The 18,550-nt window shown below is 42.7% G+C and overlaps 1 long non-coding RNA gene across 1 annotated transcript in view; it reads left to right on the forward strand.

Annotated features, from left to right (window-relative positions):
• LOC135011329 (uncharacterized) overlaps window positions 1–16,770 on the forward strand; it is a 29,716-nt gene extending 12,946 nt beyond the window's left edge. The window contains exon 2 of the long non-coding RNA XR_010210439.1: window positions 15,653–16,770. This is a non-coding gene — a long non-coding RNA (uncharacterized LOC135011329). The remainder of the gene's footprint in view (window positions 1–15,652) is intronic.
• Window positions 16,771–18,550: the final 1,780 nt, after the last annotated feature.

The following is an 18,550-nucleotide window of genomic DNA, read 5'->3' on the forward strand; positions in this document are numbered from 1 at the left end:
ATTTGAGGCTCATCAATGTATAGATGATACTGATATCTAACGGAACTGATTTCTTGCCAAGAGATATGGTATATATCGAGAAAAGAAGAAGGCTTAAGACTGAGCCTTGCTGTACTCCAGTTGATTGAGATAGTGAAGAGAAGGTGTATTCAGACATGCAAACATTGAAAGTGCAATTACTATAGGTAGAATGAGGACCAAGAAAGGGCTGTGTCATGAAGACCTAGGAATTGTAGTGTTTGTATCAGAAGATAGTGATCAAGAGTGTCAAAAGCAGCAGAGAAATCTAGAAGAATAAGAAGTGAGAATAACCTTTAGACTTAGAAGTAACCACATCATTTACTAGTGCTGTTTCTGTGTAAGTGTGGGAAATCAAATCCTGACTGAAGTGGGCCCAATATGTTGGGTGAGTTAAAGTCTCTGAAGTAGCTTGGAGAGGCATGGAAGTTGAGATGGTAGTTTGAGAGAGAGTTAGGGTCAGAGGTTTTTGTTTTTTTTAGAATGGGAGTAAGAACTGCATGCTTGAACAATGATGGAAAGAAACCTGTGGAGAGAGGTATCACAAATTTTAGTTAAGGCTGGGATGATCTCAGGAGACTGAGCTTTACTGATTTGTGAGTGTGTAAGATCAAGAGGAGAGTCTGTAGTTTAGGAGGCAGAGAATAGTGTTGATACTTCATCTTCATTTATGGGATCCCATGAAGGGAAAGTGCCAAAGGGATCAAGTAGAGAATTGAACAAGTCACTGGCTAAGGAAGAGCATACCATTTTATTTTGGATCTTATTAATCTTGTCCTTGAAGTCGGAAGTAAAATCTTGCACATTGATAGTGGCTGGTGGGTTGGTTGAGGGAGGGTTAAGTAGTGATTTAAATGTATTCAGGTCACTTGGTGTTAGAGGCTTTAGCAGAAATGAAAGTTACAATTGTTCAAGTTTAAATACCTGTTCAATGTTTGTTTAACTGTTAATTTTCAAATACTTAGTGATTTGAACACTTTGTCTATTTGAATGCATAGCTGACCCTAGACTGCGTCTAAGGAAATACTATGGCTAATTAACCAAAGCTACCAGTGAGGTAAATGTTTAGCTGATCAAATGTGATAAATGACACTGTGGTTGATTGACAACACTAGCCAAGTAGGCCTTCATTAACTATGCCTCACTGACCAAAATTTCAAATACAGGTATTTACAATTTCAAGCAAATCATGATATTACAAATGTTTCTGAACAAAAATTGGTTGCATCACAGACAGAGTGAGAATTGCAGGGTGAGATATAGGCCCTCATTCCGAGTCGTTCGCTCTGTATTTTTCTTCGCATCGCAGCGTTTTTCTGCTTAGTACGCATGCGCAATGTTCGCACTGCGACTGCGCCAAGTAATTTTGCTATGAAGATAGTATTTTTACTCACGGCTTTTTCTTCGCTCCGGCGATCGTAGTGTGATTGACAGGAAATGGGTGTTACTGGGCGGAAACACGGCGTTTTATGGGCGTGTGGATAAAAACGCTACCGTTTCCGGAAAAAACGCGGGAGTGGCTGGAGAAACGGAGGAGTGTCTGGCCGAACGCTGGGTGTGTTTGTGACGTCAAACCAGGAACGACAAGCACTGAACTGATCGCAGATGCCGAGTAAGGTTGAAGCTACTCAGAAACTGCTAAGTAGTTTGTAATCACAATATTGCGAATACATCGTTCGCAATTTTAAGAAGCTAAGATTCACTCCCAGTAGGCGGCGGCTTAGCGTGTGTAACTCTGCTAAAATCGCCTTGCGAGCGAACAACTCGGAATGAGGGCCATATATTTGAAGTGTCAAAGCAGTCCATCTGTAGTTATATTGCCTATTAAATGTTTATCCTTCAGTTTTCATTTATTTTAAGTCCAGTGTTAGTCCATTATAGTTATCAAATTCTAGTTGTGCTTATAATATAAACACTGGCTATGCAGCCTCCAATACCATATTGTCATGAGAAGGGTCAAAACTTAGTTGCAATGAGGCAATGGCTTCTCCGTTTCTGGATGCTGGTATATAATGCATGTCACGTTTAAATACAGAAAGGAGGATCACAAATTATATGTGATCTAAGGTGTGGTGATTACCTGCAGGAATAATCACCAATAATCTTTTCAAGTGAGTGTGTGTGTGTGTGTGTGTGTGTGTGTATATATATATATATATATATATATATATATATATAATTTTGTATTCTTTTCAGCCGAGATGTGACAACATGGCTGGCAGGCAATATCCTGCATTTGACCCCAATAGGCCAGGCTGGGGGAGATCTGCAGACCATAAAGTTTGAGATGACATGTGCCTTACTGGACCATTGTAAAGGGGATGACATTTCTACATAAAAACCAGAGATTTGCAAGCTCTGGACATTGAGGGCTGATAAGGCCAATTTGTTTGTTAGGTCAACAGAGGGGCTATAAACAGACCAGGGATGCAGGGATCCTATTTCCTGGCTAATGTCATAAACCTCACTTTCTTTGAAAGAGATTCATACAATACACCCCTTACCACCCCCCTTGGCTGTTGTCAAGCACCAAGTATGTCCAACGGGATAACCGTTAAAAATCCCAAGGGAGGGGGCCTGATGAAGCTGGAGACTATATCTGTCCCACTCATATAAATAGGTGTTGTGATCTCTTGGGGACACCGCTAGTATGCTGGAGATGACCAGAGTTATTCTGTGAAGTCCCCCACGGCAGAAATATCCAATATTTGTTTGCGTAAGTGAATTAAGGGTTTCTGTAAGTTTTTATTTCCTTTTCATTTATTGAGATTGCTGTATTCTGTGTGTGTTTTTAAAATATTCTTAATAATCTTTGTAACCTTTTTGTAACCAAAGCTCTGAAGTATTCTTGAAATTAAAATCCTAATTTTAGTTCTGATTTCTGTTGTTCTTATGAACTCAACGCCTGTGTGGCTCACGCCTACCTATTTTTCTAAGTATTGCAGTGTGTGTGTGACAGGTAAAGCTAAAGACGCATGCAACGTCCGTAATATGTTGAAAAGTCTTTGCTGGTGACAGCTGAAAGTATTTAAGTAATCCTGTGTGTCAAAAGTGACCCCGTATGGCGCATGTGGCAGTTCTCAAATTGGGGTATTTGTGGAATTGGCCGGCAGCGTCGTCACAAAGTGGTGGCAAGCGGTGGGATGATATTTGTTTGTTTTTATCTAAGAACTTAAGTGAATGTGGTAATAATTCCGTGAGCGGAACATCCACTTCACCAGAATCAGAAATTAGAGCTTTATTATAATTTTAAAATCCTCACAGTGAGTGGCAATCTCTGTTCCCCTCCCCATCTCTTGTTTTTCTTTTCTATTATTTTATTTTTGTGAAAATGAGATCAAAGATGACTAAGTCTAAGCATCTGATGAAGGATGATGGCAAATTTGTGCGTGGGAATGATGCATCGCCCTGTGCTGCCGAGACAGTAGGGGATGTATTGCGCACTGGACTGTTACGTACTGCGGGTAGTAATAGTGCGATGCTGGATTCTGATGTGGACTCTGTTATCAACGCGAGGTCTGTGCATATGGCCTTGGATGAATATTCGCCGACTGATATCAAGTATGGGAAAGATACAGAGCATCATGATGGCTGCAAACCTGTGCGTGGGAATGATGCATCGGCCTGGGCTGCTGAGACAGTAGGAGATGTATTGCGTACTGGACTATTACGTACTGCGGGTAGTAATAGTGCGACGCTGGATTCTGATGTGGACTCTGTTATCGATGTGAGGCCTGCTGTGGCTGCCTCAAATGTGGATCTTATCCCCCCGTTCCTGGAAACTGTCGGAGCTGCGTGCTGGACAGGAAGAAAGTGTTCCAGTGCACGAGAGGAGAGAGAGATAGGGCCTGCCAGTGCTGCACACCTGGTGCAGAGGGAGAGTTCTACAGCAGAAAAGAGTTCTGCAAACCGACGAGAGGAGAGAGAGATAGAGCTTGCCTGTGCTGCACAACGGGTGCAGGGGGAGCGTTCTATGGCAGAAAAGAGTTCTGCAAACCGAGTAGCTGAGAGAGAATGTAAGCTACAAATTGCATCGCGACAAGAAAGTGATTGCTCGCAATACCATAAGACCAGGGAGGTCACCGTTAAACCTTGCCTGGATCAAGTCCCTAGTATGACTGACTATGTGAACTTGGACAGTACTGCAAATACCCAGTGAAGGTCAGGCACCTCTTACATCTACACTGAAGGTCCTGACCTGGATAAGTATTTACAGAGTGCAATTTCATCTAAGAAGTCATGTCCAGACTGGGCAACCCTTATGCATCTGGGGCAACAGATCCTTGCCGAACGCCAAGCAGCTCTGGAATGTGGGGCTGCCAGGGAGATGGCAGAAATTGTTGGGCCACCATCCGAGACAGCGTCAGAAGAGCAATGGGGGTATGGCCTAGATGACCTGTTTTCGGAGTACGGAGGAGCTAATTAAAGAATGTCGGCTGCAGGGTCTTGTATGCCGTGACAATACCCACAGCAAGATGCTCTGGTGGGCAGAGGTGAGCGAGTGCAATGCCTTCAGCAGGTATCGATCCACACTTCTGCGGTCAGGTTCCGAGATGAGTTCAACGTACCTGCTGCGTGAGCTGGAGGAATGTTTTGAAGATGCATGGAGAGAGGCAGGCAATGTGAGGAAGCTCGATACCCCATTCTGGCACGATCAGTGTCGCAGAGTGGATGATGAAAGACAACGTCTGTAAAAGCTTCTTTTATCAGCGGAAGAAGCAGTAGTCCAGCTTGCAGGGGTGCCCCAGGAGGAACAGGTACCCCCATCATCTACAGTCGGTGTGGACTATGTTACAGAGTTCTCGCTTCCAAAGGTGCAGTGTACCCTACTGGGAGGAGATGCGAACAGCATATTACCACCGTCTGCGCAGAATTTGAAGCTGGAAGAAGCTGATTTTCAGGAGAACCTGATTGTGGAGGAGATTATGTCGACAAGAGAGGTGGGAGTGTCAGATATTATTCCCAAGAATGTGTTCGTGAGAACTGACTTTGGACAATTGATAACACAATCTGTGCCTGACATTTCTAAGTCGGTTGAAATATGTGAATCATCTCAGGTAGTATGGGATGATGCTAAACCTTGCAATGATGTTGCTCTGTGTGCAGTACCTGTAATGCTATGTGATACTGCTGGATCTTGCACAGAAGTGACTCTGGGTAAAAACGTAGTGCCCCGTGAACATGTTGCATTTCCTACTGTGACAGAGACTTGTGATAATACCAGTGAAATGAACTGTATTGCTGCAGGAACTAACCCTTCTTTTCCTCAGGGGACACCTGCTGATCTACACAACATTAATGCCAATGTATGTAATACCACGCCTGGGGTAGCAGTAATGACACGCAGTACAGCAGCACAGAAAAGCTGTGATTTAACCCCTGCCAGTGGGGAGGGTGACTCAAAAGCCAGAGATCCCCCTCCACCCCCCTCCCTCCCTGTGAAAGTTGCAAGCTCAGATACTGGCCTAGGGAAGGGAGTCAATGAGGATGATGAATTGTCTTGTAACCATGTTACCAGTACTTCTGATGATGCATGTATCAATGTTGGAAATAATGTGTCTGTCGGGGGAGCTGCCAGCATGTTAGGTACCAGGTTTGTGTCAGAGAAGGGGGCTGTGTCAACAGCTGAGAAGGGAGAAACACACATTGCTGTCCCTCCCCCTCAGACCCCTCTTCCTGCCCTGCTTTTGCATGCAGACACCCAGCAGGGATTCCCATACACTGAGGCTTCAGTGGAAAACTTACCTCTCCAGGCCGAACAGAGAGCTAGTCCCAATACAGCACAAGGCCAGGAAGAAATTGTTTGGGAGAAGTGTCTAGGTGTATTTTCCCCAGTATGTGTTAATGAGGAAATTTCTCCCCATTGTGGCACCACTAGACCCACCGAGTTACAGATACCTGGGAATGATGTGGGCACACTGTATAAAGATGTGTCTGATGTGAGGTGTGACCTAGCTATAGGTACCAAGCAGAGGGCAATGCAGAAGGGCTGCACATTAACTCTTTGAAAAGAATCAGAAAGTATTTCTGCTGATAAGAGACTGTCTCCTTTACACTTAGCAATGAAAGTAGAAAACTTATCAGTGTCAGGAATGGCTGTGCTTGACATAGGCACTGATGTATGTAAAAAGTGTGAAACTGTATTTAATCAGAATGAGAATCTCCATTTACAAGTGCCAGGTGATAAGATGAACAAAAGGTTTGGACAGGAGTGTGATGCAAGTCCTGCCATGCAAACCCCCCTCTTCCTGACAGAGAGCAGCCAGGGAGGGGTGGGCCACAGTCAGAAGCTGCAGAACCTCTGAGGGCGAGGGCCTATCAACCTCCTGAGGCTAAGCCTGGAAAGGAACATGTTATTCTTTCTCCAGGTGTAGGTAACAGGAGTGTAGAAGTATACAGTGGTTATTCACAGAGGTTGTGTATGGAGGTGGGCGACCCCAGTCTTGTGGAGATGGGGCAGAGTGACAAAGGCCATAGCTGTGACGCAGCTATAACACATACACTAACAGCAGAGATAGCAACACAGGTACGAAAGAGTGTGTTCCCATCACAAAACACATATTTGCCCACTATACCGAGGAAGGGCAACCAGCTGATCCTGACTTAGCATCTGTATGGACACAGATCAGTCAGACAGGCTGGGGAGATAAATCAGGAAGACTTTATCTCAGAAAGGGACATTTAGGTGAGGATCCCAATGTCCTAGGTATACCCCAAATGACGTGCAGGGAAACCTGTCAAGAGCATCCTGTAGGGAAAGATGCCCCGACCTCGGGGCCCATGTGTGTGAGGGACAGGCCACCATATCGGGAAAGGGCACAAGGTGAGATTATGTGGGAGAAGAACATAGTCACCTGTCCCACCGTGAGCATTAATCATGAGAGTACTCCCGTTGGTAATATATTCACCCATGTAGAGTTGAAAGTACCAGGGGATCATGTGAATCAAATGTGTAAAAATGTGTCTGATGTCGGTCAGAGTAAACTTAATAGATTGTCTGGAGACAATAGGAAACTCCTGAGATGGAGTCTCACCTTGCAGCAGTATACCTGTACCATCCAGCACAGAAAGGGTTCTCAACACACTAATGCAGATGGTTTATCATGGCAAGGTGAACAAGTGGTCAGTAGCGCAGCAATGAGTCGGTGACGTGGGTCACCGGCCCTTGTGCGCCATTTTCCGGGGGAGATGTCACGTTTAAATACAGAAAGGAGGATCACAAATTATATGTGATCTAAGGTGTGGTGATTACCTGCAGGAATAATCACCAATAATGTTTTCAAGTGACTGTGTGTATGTATATATATATATATATATATATATATAATTTTGTATTCTTTTCAGCCGAGATTTGACAACATGGCTGACAGACAATATCCTGCATTTGACCCCAATAGGCCAGGCTGGCGAAGATCTGCAGACCATAAAGTTTGAGATGACATGTGCCTGACTTGACCATTGTAAAGGGGATGAAATTTCTACATCAAAAGCAGAGATTTGCAACTCTGGACATTGAGGGCTGATAAGGCCAATTTGTTTGTTAGGTAAACAGAGGAGCTGTAAACAGACCAGGGATCCTATTTCCTGGCTAATGTCATAAACCTCACTTTCTTTGAAAGCGATTCATACAATACACCCCTTACCACCCTCCTTGGCTGTTGCCAAGCACCAAGTATGTCCAACAGGGAAACCGTTAAAAATCCCAAGGGAGGGGGACTGATGAAGTTGGAGACTATATCTGTCCCACTCATATAAATAGGTGTTGTGATCTCTTGGGGACACAGCTAGTATGCTGGAGATGACCTGAGTTATTCTGTGAAGTCCCCCACGGCAGAAATATCCAATATTCGTTTGCGTAAGTGAGTTAAGGGTTTCTGTAAGTTTTTATTTCCTTTTCATTTATTGAGATTGCTGTATTCTGTGTGTGTTTTTAAAATATTCTTAATAATCTTTGTAACCTTTTTGTAACCAAAGCTCTGAAGTATTCTTGAAATTAAAATCCTAATTTTAGTTCTGATTTCTGTTGTTCTTATGAACTCAACGCCTGTGTGGCTCACGCCTACCTATTTTTCTAAGTATTGCAGTGTGTGTGTGACAGGTAAAGCTAAAGATGCCTGCAACGTTCGTAATATGTTGAAAAGTCTTTGCTGGTGGCAGCTGAAAGTATTTAAGTAATTCCGTGTGTCAAAAGTGACCCCGTACGGCAGTTCTCAAATTGGCGTATTTGTGGAATTGGCCGGCAGCATCGTCACAATGCATAAGAAAATTAAATTGAGAAAAGAGTCTACAAGTTGTGTATCTAACAAATAATCTCTTGGCTGATTTGATTATTTCAAATTTGCAGTGATCTGTCAGAACTGTTATTGGATGAGTATGTCATGATTCAAGAAAGGTATATACTATTCCCAGTAAATCTTTGTTTGCTATATTTTAGTTTCTTATTGCGGATGACACCTAGCCGTAATAGTAGTTGGAGTGTGTATTGAAATATGATAAAAGCATGGAGAGGGTGCCTTTTTAGGGACTTTTATTGCAATATCGAGATGAGCAAGGCAAATTTCACCCTGCTATAGGATGTGAATTTTGCTCCACTTTATCACTTTCAATCTTTGCTTCCATAGTATTTTCTGCTTTAGTACTCTGAACAGTGACAAAGTATTAAAGTATATATTTAAAAAAACCAGATATTTTAATTCAGTCATGTGTACATATCTCTGGAGATTTTTATGCTTCTATCCGGAATGTGTGAACCATTAAGGTAGAGTGGTGCAAAACTAAGCTCAGGGTGACGTTTATAAGTTACCTCTACTGTAGACTGGTTAAATTACATTCTTGCTATACAGTAGGATTCTAAGGGATTATAATGTATGAATCATTGGGTTGTAAAACCTGATGCTTCTGATAATATTTATGCCCAATATTTAAAAGTACAATGCTTTAACTAGCAAGACATTTTTGGTAAAAGCATTTCTCTTTTAATTATCAATCTTAGACATGATCAGAAGCACTAGATTTTACAACCTGATGCTTAATAAATAAACCCCTCAGAGAGAACATTGCTTGTTACCACTGTATGACCTTGGTTATGGAATGCGTGCTCTGCGTGACATTATTTATTCAGAAAATATTTGAGATCTCACTGAATGTATGCAGAAGTTCACAGACTTTTGACCCATTGTTATTGCATAGGAAGTCTGTTTCACACAAAAGGTAATATATACCATACTGTACATATGTTGAAACCATTAATTAAAATATAGTGTTTCAGAGAAGGGTGTTGTCTGATGTCTGGCTGATTGGTAGCAAATAACTATTATGTAATCCGACAAGCCAATTTTTTGAGCGAAATGGAACCTTGATAGATAGATCTATCACCATAATTTTGTTTTGTAGAAGCCTTTTGTGTAGGGTATGCAGTGTACAAGAGTACTCTGCTTCAGTTATTGAAGATGTCTACAATTAAAAGTATGACTGTTCAGTTTCTTAAATACAGTATTCCATATTTTAAATGTCAACATTTGACAGCACTCTCCAACATTGTAGGGCTGTGACTTGGGAGCAGAGAGAAAGCAGTTACTGGGTGCGTAACTGTCTGTCCTCCAGTGTCAGAGATTTCCTCCAAAGCTTCTTGGGCATGTTGGTGAATTTAGTAATATTAGAGCCTGCAGAGATTAATCATTGTGATATGAATGTGAAAGGAGAAGCATAGACTTGTGGCCAAGGTAGGAGGAGTGGCCAACGACTAGAGTGCCACTGTGGAAGGAAAACTGGGAATAAAAGAGAGCTGTTTTAGCGGAAGGTGCTCCTTTAGGAAACGAATGCTCATGAAAGGAGACAGATTACAAGAGAGTGAGAGAGCCACTATTGTAGAGAACATTGCCAGAGAATGGCTTGTGATTATCAAGAATAGAGCTGCCAGAGTGGCAGTGAGTGTCCAATGGAGAGTATTACTATAGAGTAGATAACTGTCAAAAAGTGGAGAATGTTATTTGTCACAGACCTGCCGGTTGCTTCTCCAGATACAACTTTTAGAAAATGTAAGAGAGAGATTGTAAGCACTCCAAAGATAAACCACTTCACCAAATTATTTTCACCACATTGTGATAAATAAATAGAAAAAAATACAGTTTTTCAAGTATCACAAATAGCAGATGGTATTCCAATGGTTCTTTCTGATGAAAACTGTAATAGACTTTGTCACCTTCATATATAACACAGAGCTGAATTAGCTCATAAAGGGGTACACAATAAAGGATACCATAGTGCAAATTATTTAAAAAAAGGTGATTTTATTAATACATCACACTTACAAACATAGAAGATAAAAAGCGCATAGAAAATTCCCCCTCAGGCTCTAGCAGCAACGAGTAGAAAGGTCCTGGGAACACCCTGGTGAATCTGGGTTTTGCTGGACAATCAGGTTCCGGAACCGGACTCCAGTACAGGACCTTTGAAGTAGCAGCGGCCTCACAGTGGGATAGTACAAACGGGAGAGCAGTACGCTTAACGCGTTTCAGACGTGTCCTTCGTCAGAAGCGTAAATACTGCTCACCCAAACTCCCTATTTATACCCTATCTAATACAGGCATCACCTGAACTACATCTCCGCTAAAAAGCTTCCCAGTTGTCCGCGCCGGCGCAGATCGATAAGGAGACCAGATCCAAGATGGCCGTGCGTTCCACTCGGCCGGAAGTCGTCGTCATCACCTGACCATATGACGCGGACCCTCTCATTTCCGGAAGTTATCATTAAGCTGGCTATGCGTTCCACAAATAGTTCAATGTTATCGTTTCAAACAAGGATTCACTAAGTATATAATAATGTCCACATCTATTCAAAATACAGCGCAGTACCTCAAAATAGAAACATAATTAGTAACAAACACAGGAAAATGACATGACTGACAACTTTGGCACCAGAACACCATAAAACATAAAGGAGTGCAAACCCAAAAGATCATTAAATAATCTAAGACAAATAGTTGAATTAAAATTCAAGTTAAAAAGCAGTTTAATTAAAATTCCCCGTTTAGTCCCTTGGGTAGAAGGGTGCTGAAAGGGTTAAAGCTCGTCTCTGCTTCAATGTCATAGAATTGCTTGTGTTATAGAACTTAATGTTCCAGCACATTTTTGCTACTGTCCTTGTCTGTTATCTTTTTTATACCGTGTGAATAACCTTCCTATTTGAGTACCAACTTGCCCATTTATGCATATCCTTCCACTGCGGCAGTTCCTAGCCAATCATGTTATGTTAGCCCCCTTTGTGTTCTGTCCAATTAGTTATTGACTTTGGATATACACGCCCTAAATCCTTTCTTTTATATACTTTTGTTAAACCAACAATAAACAGTGTGAATCTTTACTGCTTGTGTTGTGCATGTTACTCGTAGCATAAAAGGTTTACACTCACGGACGTCTAAGAGGCTATCACATCGAGGGTTAAGGAAATAAGGAGGAATCCTTTCAAGTGGGGGCTCCGTCCGCGATTCAGTTGATCGTCCCCAGATGGTAAGATAGAGAATTTATTGTCTGTCTTTGCCATACGGGATTGCGGTCATACACTGAAGCTGAATCCGTGTCAGTGTTCTGGGAACACGTGACCAAACATCTTTAATGTCTGGGACTTAAAGATACGTCTGAGAAGGGACCGGGGGTCCAAGCGCAATTCTCCAAAGACGTTAGTATCTGGGATACTTAAAATAGACCTGGGAGTCTATACATAACGTAGATTTTACCTCGATTTGATTGTCTATTATGTTATGGCCATAACAGATATTAGAGTATAAGTTTCATGTATTCAGCTTGACGCGTGGTAAGTGCACGTCTGTTGAATACCCTTATAACTTTCTTGCTTCCTATCACAATACGCTGCATTTCCAAGTCCCTGTACGAGTGGTGAGTAAACGTACAGATTATTACTATCAATTGTTTTTTGTTAAAGTACTATGCAGATGATATTGTGATATTGTCAATAACTAATTAACTGGTTAGCTGATGCATGCATAGAAAGTTGTTGGAAATTGTGTTTTTACTATGGGCTCTGGTCAGAGTAAGAAAACTGTATACCCCCCTCCGAGACATGTAAAGAATACGTGGCCCGTAGTTCTACCTCTGATTATTATTTGATTGATCCCTGGGTGGATAATTTAGCAGGGTAGACAGAGAAAGCAGGACAGGACCCATTCCCATGGGAAGGCAGTAATTACCCTTTCTATATGGAGGATTAAAAATATCAGTTCCCAACAGCACAGAAGCGAAGAAGTGAGAAACTGTAAATCTTTGAAATCCCTCTCGCCTCCCCCTTACATTCCAATATATCCTGCGCTTAAAGACACAGATCTCTTAGCAGCAGTAACCCTTTCACGCCAGATGGGATCGCCTCCAACTCCACTGCTAGAAAATGCGTCCACTAGCTCTATCCCTAACGCACCAGTAACCCAGAGTCTAGATAATAGTAAAACACTGTCCCAAGCCCACCATTACCCCCGATGGCTGTATATCCTATTTGCGCAAAGCTTGCAAAGGACGCAGCTATACACATATGAAGGAAGTCTTTAAAACCCGTGCTCCTTTGCCTGTGCTTCTTTGCCTGTCGCTGTAGCTTGTAAACAGAAACCTTCATAGTCTGTTACTGAGTTTTGGAAAAGGTTTAAGGACTGCTGGACAGATGACGCTGGCTTACCTTTGCTTAACTCAGAAAGCTTACTCATTTCCACCTTCATTAACAACCTTCTACCTTCTGTCATAGTTTCTGTTAAGCAAAGCGTCTCTTCCTGGACTTCTGATAGTACGATAGATTTAAAAAAAAAACATCTGTATGAGAAAGAGGCTGCAGGGTGTTTTGATGTAAAGAAACCTGCACTCACTCATAACTATCAGAACTCCAGACGCTTTGACAGACAGAACCAACCCCGCAGTCAGGGAAAGATTCACCTCTGCTGCCACTTATTATAAATGGAAGTAAAGTTCCCTTTTTTGTGGACAGCGGTGCAACAACCAGTGTTTTGTGTTCTGACCTATATGATGGTGATTTGGAAAAGACTGCTCCTTCAATGGGAGTCAATGGGATACCCACCAATGCCTGACTTAGCTCAAGTAAACCCCGCTCTTTGGTCGGAAGGTCCATATGACACTGGCCTAATCTCATGCACACCATATAAGGCCAATCTCAAACCCGACTCACAACCTGTTTATAGAAGGTCTCCGCCCCATGATACAGCAATTCTTACAACAGGGTATTCTCAGACATATTGTATCACCATACTGTACTCCTGTGAACCCTGTTGCCAAAGCTGATGGCAGTATAAGATTTGTACAGGATCTCAGAGCGATCAATCAGTTAATTGTCCCAATTGCACCAATTGTTCCAGATGTAAACTCACTCATTTCTGCAATCCCTGCAGATGCTGCGTTCTTCTCTGTAATTGATTTGAAGAATGCCTTTTTCAGCATACCTGTAGATTCACAGACACAATTACTTTTTGCCTTTTCTTTTGAGGGTAAACAACTTACCTGGTGCAGATTATTGACGCACCTGTTGTCTCCAGGCCACATTGGGGCCCTGGCAACCTCACCATGGTTCAGTCCTGCTACAGTATGCAGATGATCTGCTGCTCTGTAGTCAAACTGAGGAGGCCTGCCGAGAGGATGGTGTTTCATTACTAAACTGGCTTTGTGAATGTGGACACAAGGTGTCCAAAACAAAAATGCAATGGTGTAAAAAGCATGTTGATTACTTAGGTTTTGTGCTCACTCAGGGAGAGAGGAAAATCAGTCCACAACGCATACAGTCTGTATTGGGCCTGGTCACCCCAACTACCCAGAAGGAACTACTGTCCTTCCTGGGTATGGTAAATTACTGCAGACAGTGGATTTCTGATTGCTCTTATTATGATAACATTTTGAGACAAGCCACACTGAAGGACAAACCTAAAACTGTACAATGGTCACAAGAAATGTTAACTGCATATGAAAGTTTAAAATGTATGTTGATAAAAGTCCGGCACTTGGCCTCCCCAATTGTGTACTACCTTTCCATCTATATGCAAGGGACAATTGTAAAACCATGGCGGGGGTGCTCACACAGTTTCATGGAGGGAAGTTGCGCCCCGTGGCATTTTTTTTCCAAAGTCATGCCAGTGTCTGTGCAAGGTATGCCTGCCTGCCTCAGGGCTTTGGCAGCCTGTGCAATGGTTGCAGAAATGGCCACTACCCTCACTTTAGGCCACATCACAGTACTCCACACCACACATGATGTCCTGGCAATACTTAAAGGCTTACACACACAGCACATGTCAGCACAACGCCTTAGTGGATATGAAGTACTCCTTTTGAGTAACCCTACCCTTACCATCAAGTACACTGCTAGTTCTTCTGGCCCTGCACCCATTCTCAATGCCCTTTTAGGCTTGAAAGGTCCCGAGGATGAACCACCCGACCTACATGACTGTGCTGCTTCCATTGAAGCTGAAACTTCTCCCAGACTTGACATGTCTCCCGTTCCCATACCAGGCGCAGACATAGTTTTTGTTGACGGCTCCTGTAGTAGGCCCAATGACAATACATACCAGGCTGGCTATGCCATTGTCACCCTCCCTGACACTGTGTTGGAAGCCCTACCAATACCTTATCGGTCCGCGCAAGCTGCAGAACTCATTGCACTCACTAGAGCATGTTCCTCCCTTGACAACGTCCATCTGCTCACTCAACTTCAAGCTGCTGCGACTAATACTGATCTCTCCGACTGGACTTACCCAATTCTGCAGAAAAAATCCTAAATCAGGATTAATCTGCAAAGAGGGGAAACCCTGTGTGCCCCGGTCCGGTGCCCCTTTGCTCGTTGCCCATTGCCGTGGTGTTGGTCACCGTGGTGAAGCCACAACACTCCTCCTACTAACCAATGACTTTTATGTTACTAATGCCAAATCACTTGTGGACCAATATGTTAGCAGATGCATCACCTGCCTCAGGAACAACCCTAACAACCCTAATAAAGCTAAACACCAGCATCTTGAATACCCCACCACCCCTTTTACACACTTACAAATTGATTTTACCCATATCCCTGGTACAGGTAAACAAGAATATCCCCTGGTCATTGTAGATATGTTCTCTCGCTGGCCAGAGGTATTCCCAACTAAGTCAGAGGATGCCAAGATAGTAGCTAGAATCCTAACACAGAAAATAATCCCTAGATGGGGGTGCCCCCTGCAAATAAATAGTGATAAAGGCTCAGCCTTTACAGCCAAAATCACACAGGCCTTAGTAAAAGCTCTGCAGGTGGAGTGGAAGTTTCACATCCCGTACCACCTGCAGAGTTCAGGGGTCGTAGGAAGAATGAATAGGACCCTCAAAGACAAACTAAGGAAGGCCACAGGAGGTACCTTCCACAAATGGAAGCAGGTCCTTCCCATTATCCTTGCAGAAATCAGAATGACCCCACAGAAAACTCTAGGATACTCACCCTTTGAAATACTAATGGGTAGACCCTTCCCCACACCCTGGGCTAAGAAACCGTTGATGATACAGGAAGGAGATCTAGAACTTATAAGGGAAGAGTATGTCAGGGCCCTCATAACCAAACTTGATGAGATTGAACATGATGTCGCTTGTAAAAAACCCTCTGAATCCACAGGAACCAACACACCCTTTTAAGGTCGGAGACAGAGTAGTGGTGAAGATCCTCCCCCGCAGCAAGAGCCGAGGAGACTTCACCTATGGCCCAGAGGCGGAAGTCGTTGCTGTAACCCGAACCGCAGTCCTGACAGAAGAGAGTCCCACCTGGATCCATGCTTCCCGAGTAAAGAAAATTCCTAGACCAGACCTAGAGGAGGAAACAGGTGTTTCCAGTGAGGTACGAACAGGGGCGGACAGCCCTGACCTCCCACCTAGCGAAGACAGAAGACCAGAGGAGGATGAAGAAAATGCCCCCTATCTTTACCCTGGGGACTATCTTGATAGCCCTACTGGCCCATTTTCCCCTCTCAATGACTGAGGTTGATATAACTCAGAATAAGGGAAACTGACACTATGGTATAACTCTTCCACCACATACACTGCAACCTACATACTAGATTATTTCCAATTCCCCCAACTAGCTGTTGTCCAAAAGTCTGTTGACTACCAGATCCGCGCTGACCCCACAGACAACCTAAGCCCCGAGGTACCTTATATTTGCGTTACAGGCCATAACTGGGGAAATGATTGCAGCTCATGGTCCGCGGCTGCCTGGAACACAGGTACCCCATGGGGCTATAAGCCCGCTGAAGCCTTAGATGAAAAGGATAAACACGGAACATCATTAACCCAACGATTAACCCTTCTTAAAATGCCCAACAATTACTGCAACTCCCGCTCAGGCTAAAAATTGCGCCATTGGTGTGCAGAAAGACGTAAGCTTTGCAAGAATCATATAGTATAACAATAATGATTCTAAGAGGGGATTGAAAGGGTTAAAGCTCGTCTCTGCTTCAATGTCATAGAATTGCTTGTGTTATAGAACTTAATGTTCCAGCACATTTTTGCTACTGTCCTTGTCTGTTATCTTTTTTATACCGTGTGAATAACCTTCCTATTTGAGTACCAACTTGCCCATATATGCATATCCTTCCACTGCGGCAGTTCCTAGCCAATCATGTTATGTTAGCCCCCTTTGTGTTCTGTCCAATTAGTTATTGACTTTGGATATACACGCCCTAAATCCTTTCTTTTATATACTTTTGTTAAACCAACAATAAACAGTGTGAATCTTTACTGCTTGTGTTGTGCATGTTACTCGTAGCATAAAAGGTTTACACTCACGGACGTCTAAGAGGCTATCACATCGAGGGTTAAGGAAATAAGGAGGAATCCTTTCAGGTGCCTAAATGGTAAATCCATTACATCTCAGCCTGAGATAATCTTATTTTTAAATTTCGTGTTTTCCAATGGGGTTGTATTTGTTGTATACCCCAAAAGCTTTTGATGCTGCACTCCTTTGACATATGACATTCCTTAAAGTGAGAGGAAACCGTATGAGTAAGTAGACCTTTTTTAATGTTGTAAATATGTTCCGCTGCTCGAACCTTTAAACTCCTTGTGGTTTTACCCACATAGAAGTAACCGCACAAGCATTCAAGAACTTATACAACATTTCTCGAATGAGAAGTAATAAATTCCTTTATTTCTACCGTCCTTTTGTTAATCCCCAAATTGGTGATTTTCCTATCTTTAGATTTAACGGTTTTACACATTAAACAGTCTCCACCATGGTGCAACCCCTTAGTTCTAATACTTTGTCTGGGGTTAATTTCAACATTACTCCTTACTAGGTGGTTTTGTAATGACGGTGCTCTCTTATAGATGAATTTGGTCTATCAGGTATGACCTTACCCAGTGGAGGATCTTGTTTTAACAATTTCCAGTTTGACTTAAAGATTTGTTCTATTTCTTTATGTTTAGCATTGAATTGGCTAATAAATGCCCACTGGAATTTATTCTCATCCTTTTTATCCTCCATTGGGGATTTGACTTTTAACAAATCGTCTCTTTCCATTGTATTTACTTTTTCTCTAGTTTTATTTAGTAAATCAATCGAGAACCACTTTGCTATAAGTCTTTCTGATAGGCCATCTTGTTGTTTATTACAAACTATACTGTCAGTACAATTTCTCTTGACTAAACAGAATTGATTCCAGCCTATTAGAATGGTGTAGGCTCGAAGTTTCTATAAAGCTATTCGATTCTGTTGGTTTTCTAAATGTCCGGGTTTTTAAAACTCCCACATCTACATAAATTTCACGGTCCAAAAAGACAATATCAATTTGGCTAGTAATAAAAGCTAGTTTAATGGACATATCATTTGAATTTAGTTTATCACAAAAATTAACTAAATCTTGTGTTCCTCCTCTCCATATAAAAATATCATCTATAAAACGCTGCAAGGCACCAGGTCCAACCCCAGCTGACCGCCACTGAATATTACTTGTTCTTCCCAGTGGGCCATAAATACATTTTCGTAGCTGGGGGTGAACCTGGTGCCCATGGCAGTGCCAGTCAATTGTAGATAAAAAGTACCTTCAAGTATAAAATAATTATTAGTTAAAATAAAGGTGATGCTGTCTAAAATAAATTTCTCATATGTCCTAGAGGATGCTGGGGTCCACTTCAGTACCATGGGGTATAGACGGTTCCGCTGGAGCCATGGGCACTTTAAGCCTTTTCAAGGGTGTGAACAGGCTCCTCCCTCTATGCCCCTCCTCCAGACCCCAGTTTAGAAAATGTGCCCAGGCAGACTGGATGCACTCCAGGGGAGCTCTACTGAGTTTTTCTGAAAGACTTTATGTTAGGTTTTTTTTTATTTTCAGGAAGAACTACTGGCAACAGTCTCCCTGATTCGTGGGACTTAGGGGGCAGAAGTAGGAACCAACTTCCTGAATAGTTCCATGGCTCTGCTTCTGGCTGACAGGACATTAGCTCCTGAAGGGTACTGAACGCTAGCTGCGGCTATGTGCTCACTCCCACAGCCCGCCGTCACCCCCCTTACAGAGCCAGA

This window comes from Pseudophryne corroboree, chromosome 2 (assembly GCF_028390025.1).
Source record: "Pseudophryne corroboree isolate aPseCor3 chromosome 2, aPseCor3.hap2, whole genome shotgun sequence".
NCBI lineage: Eukaryota > Metazoa > Chordata > Amphibia > Anura > Myobatrachidae > Pseudophryne > Pseudophryne corroboree.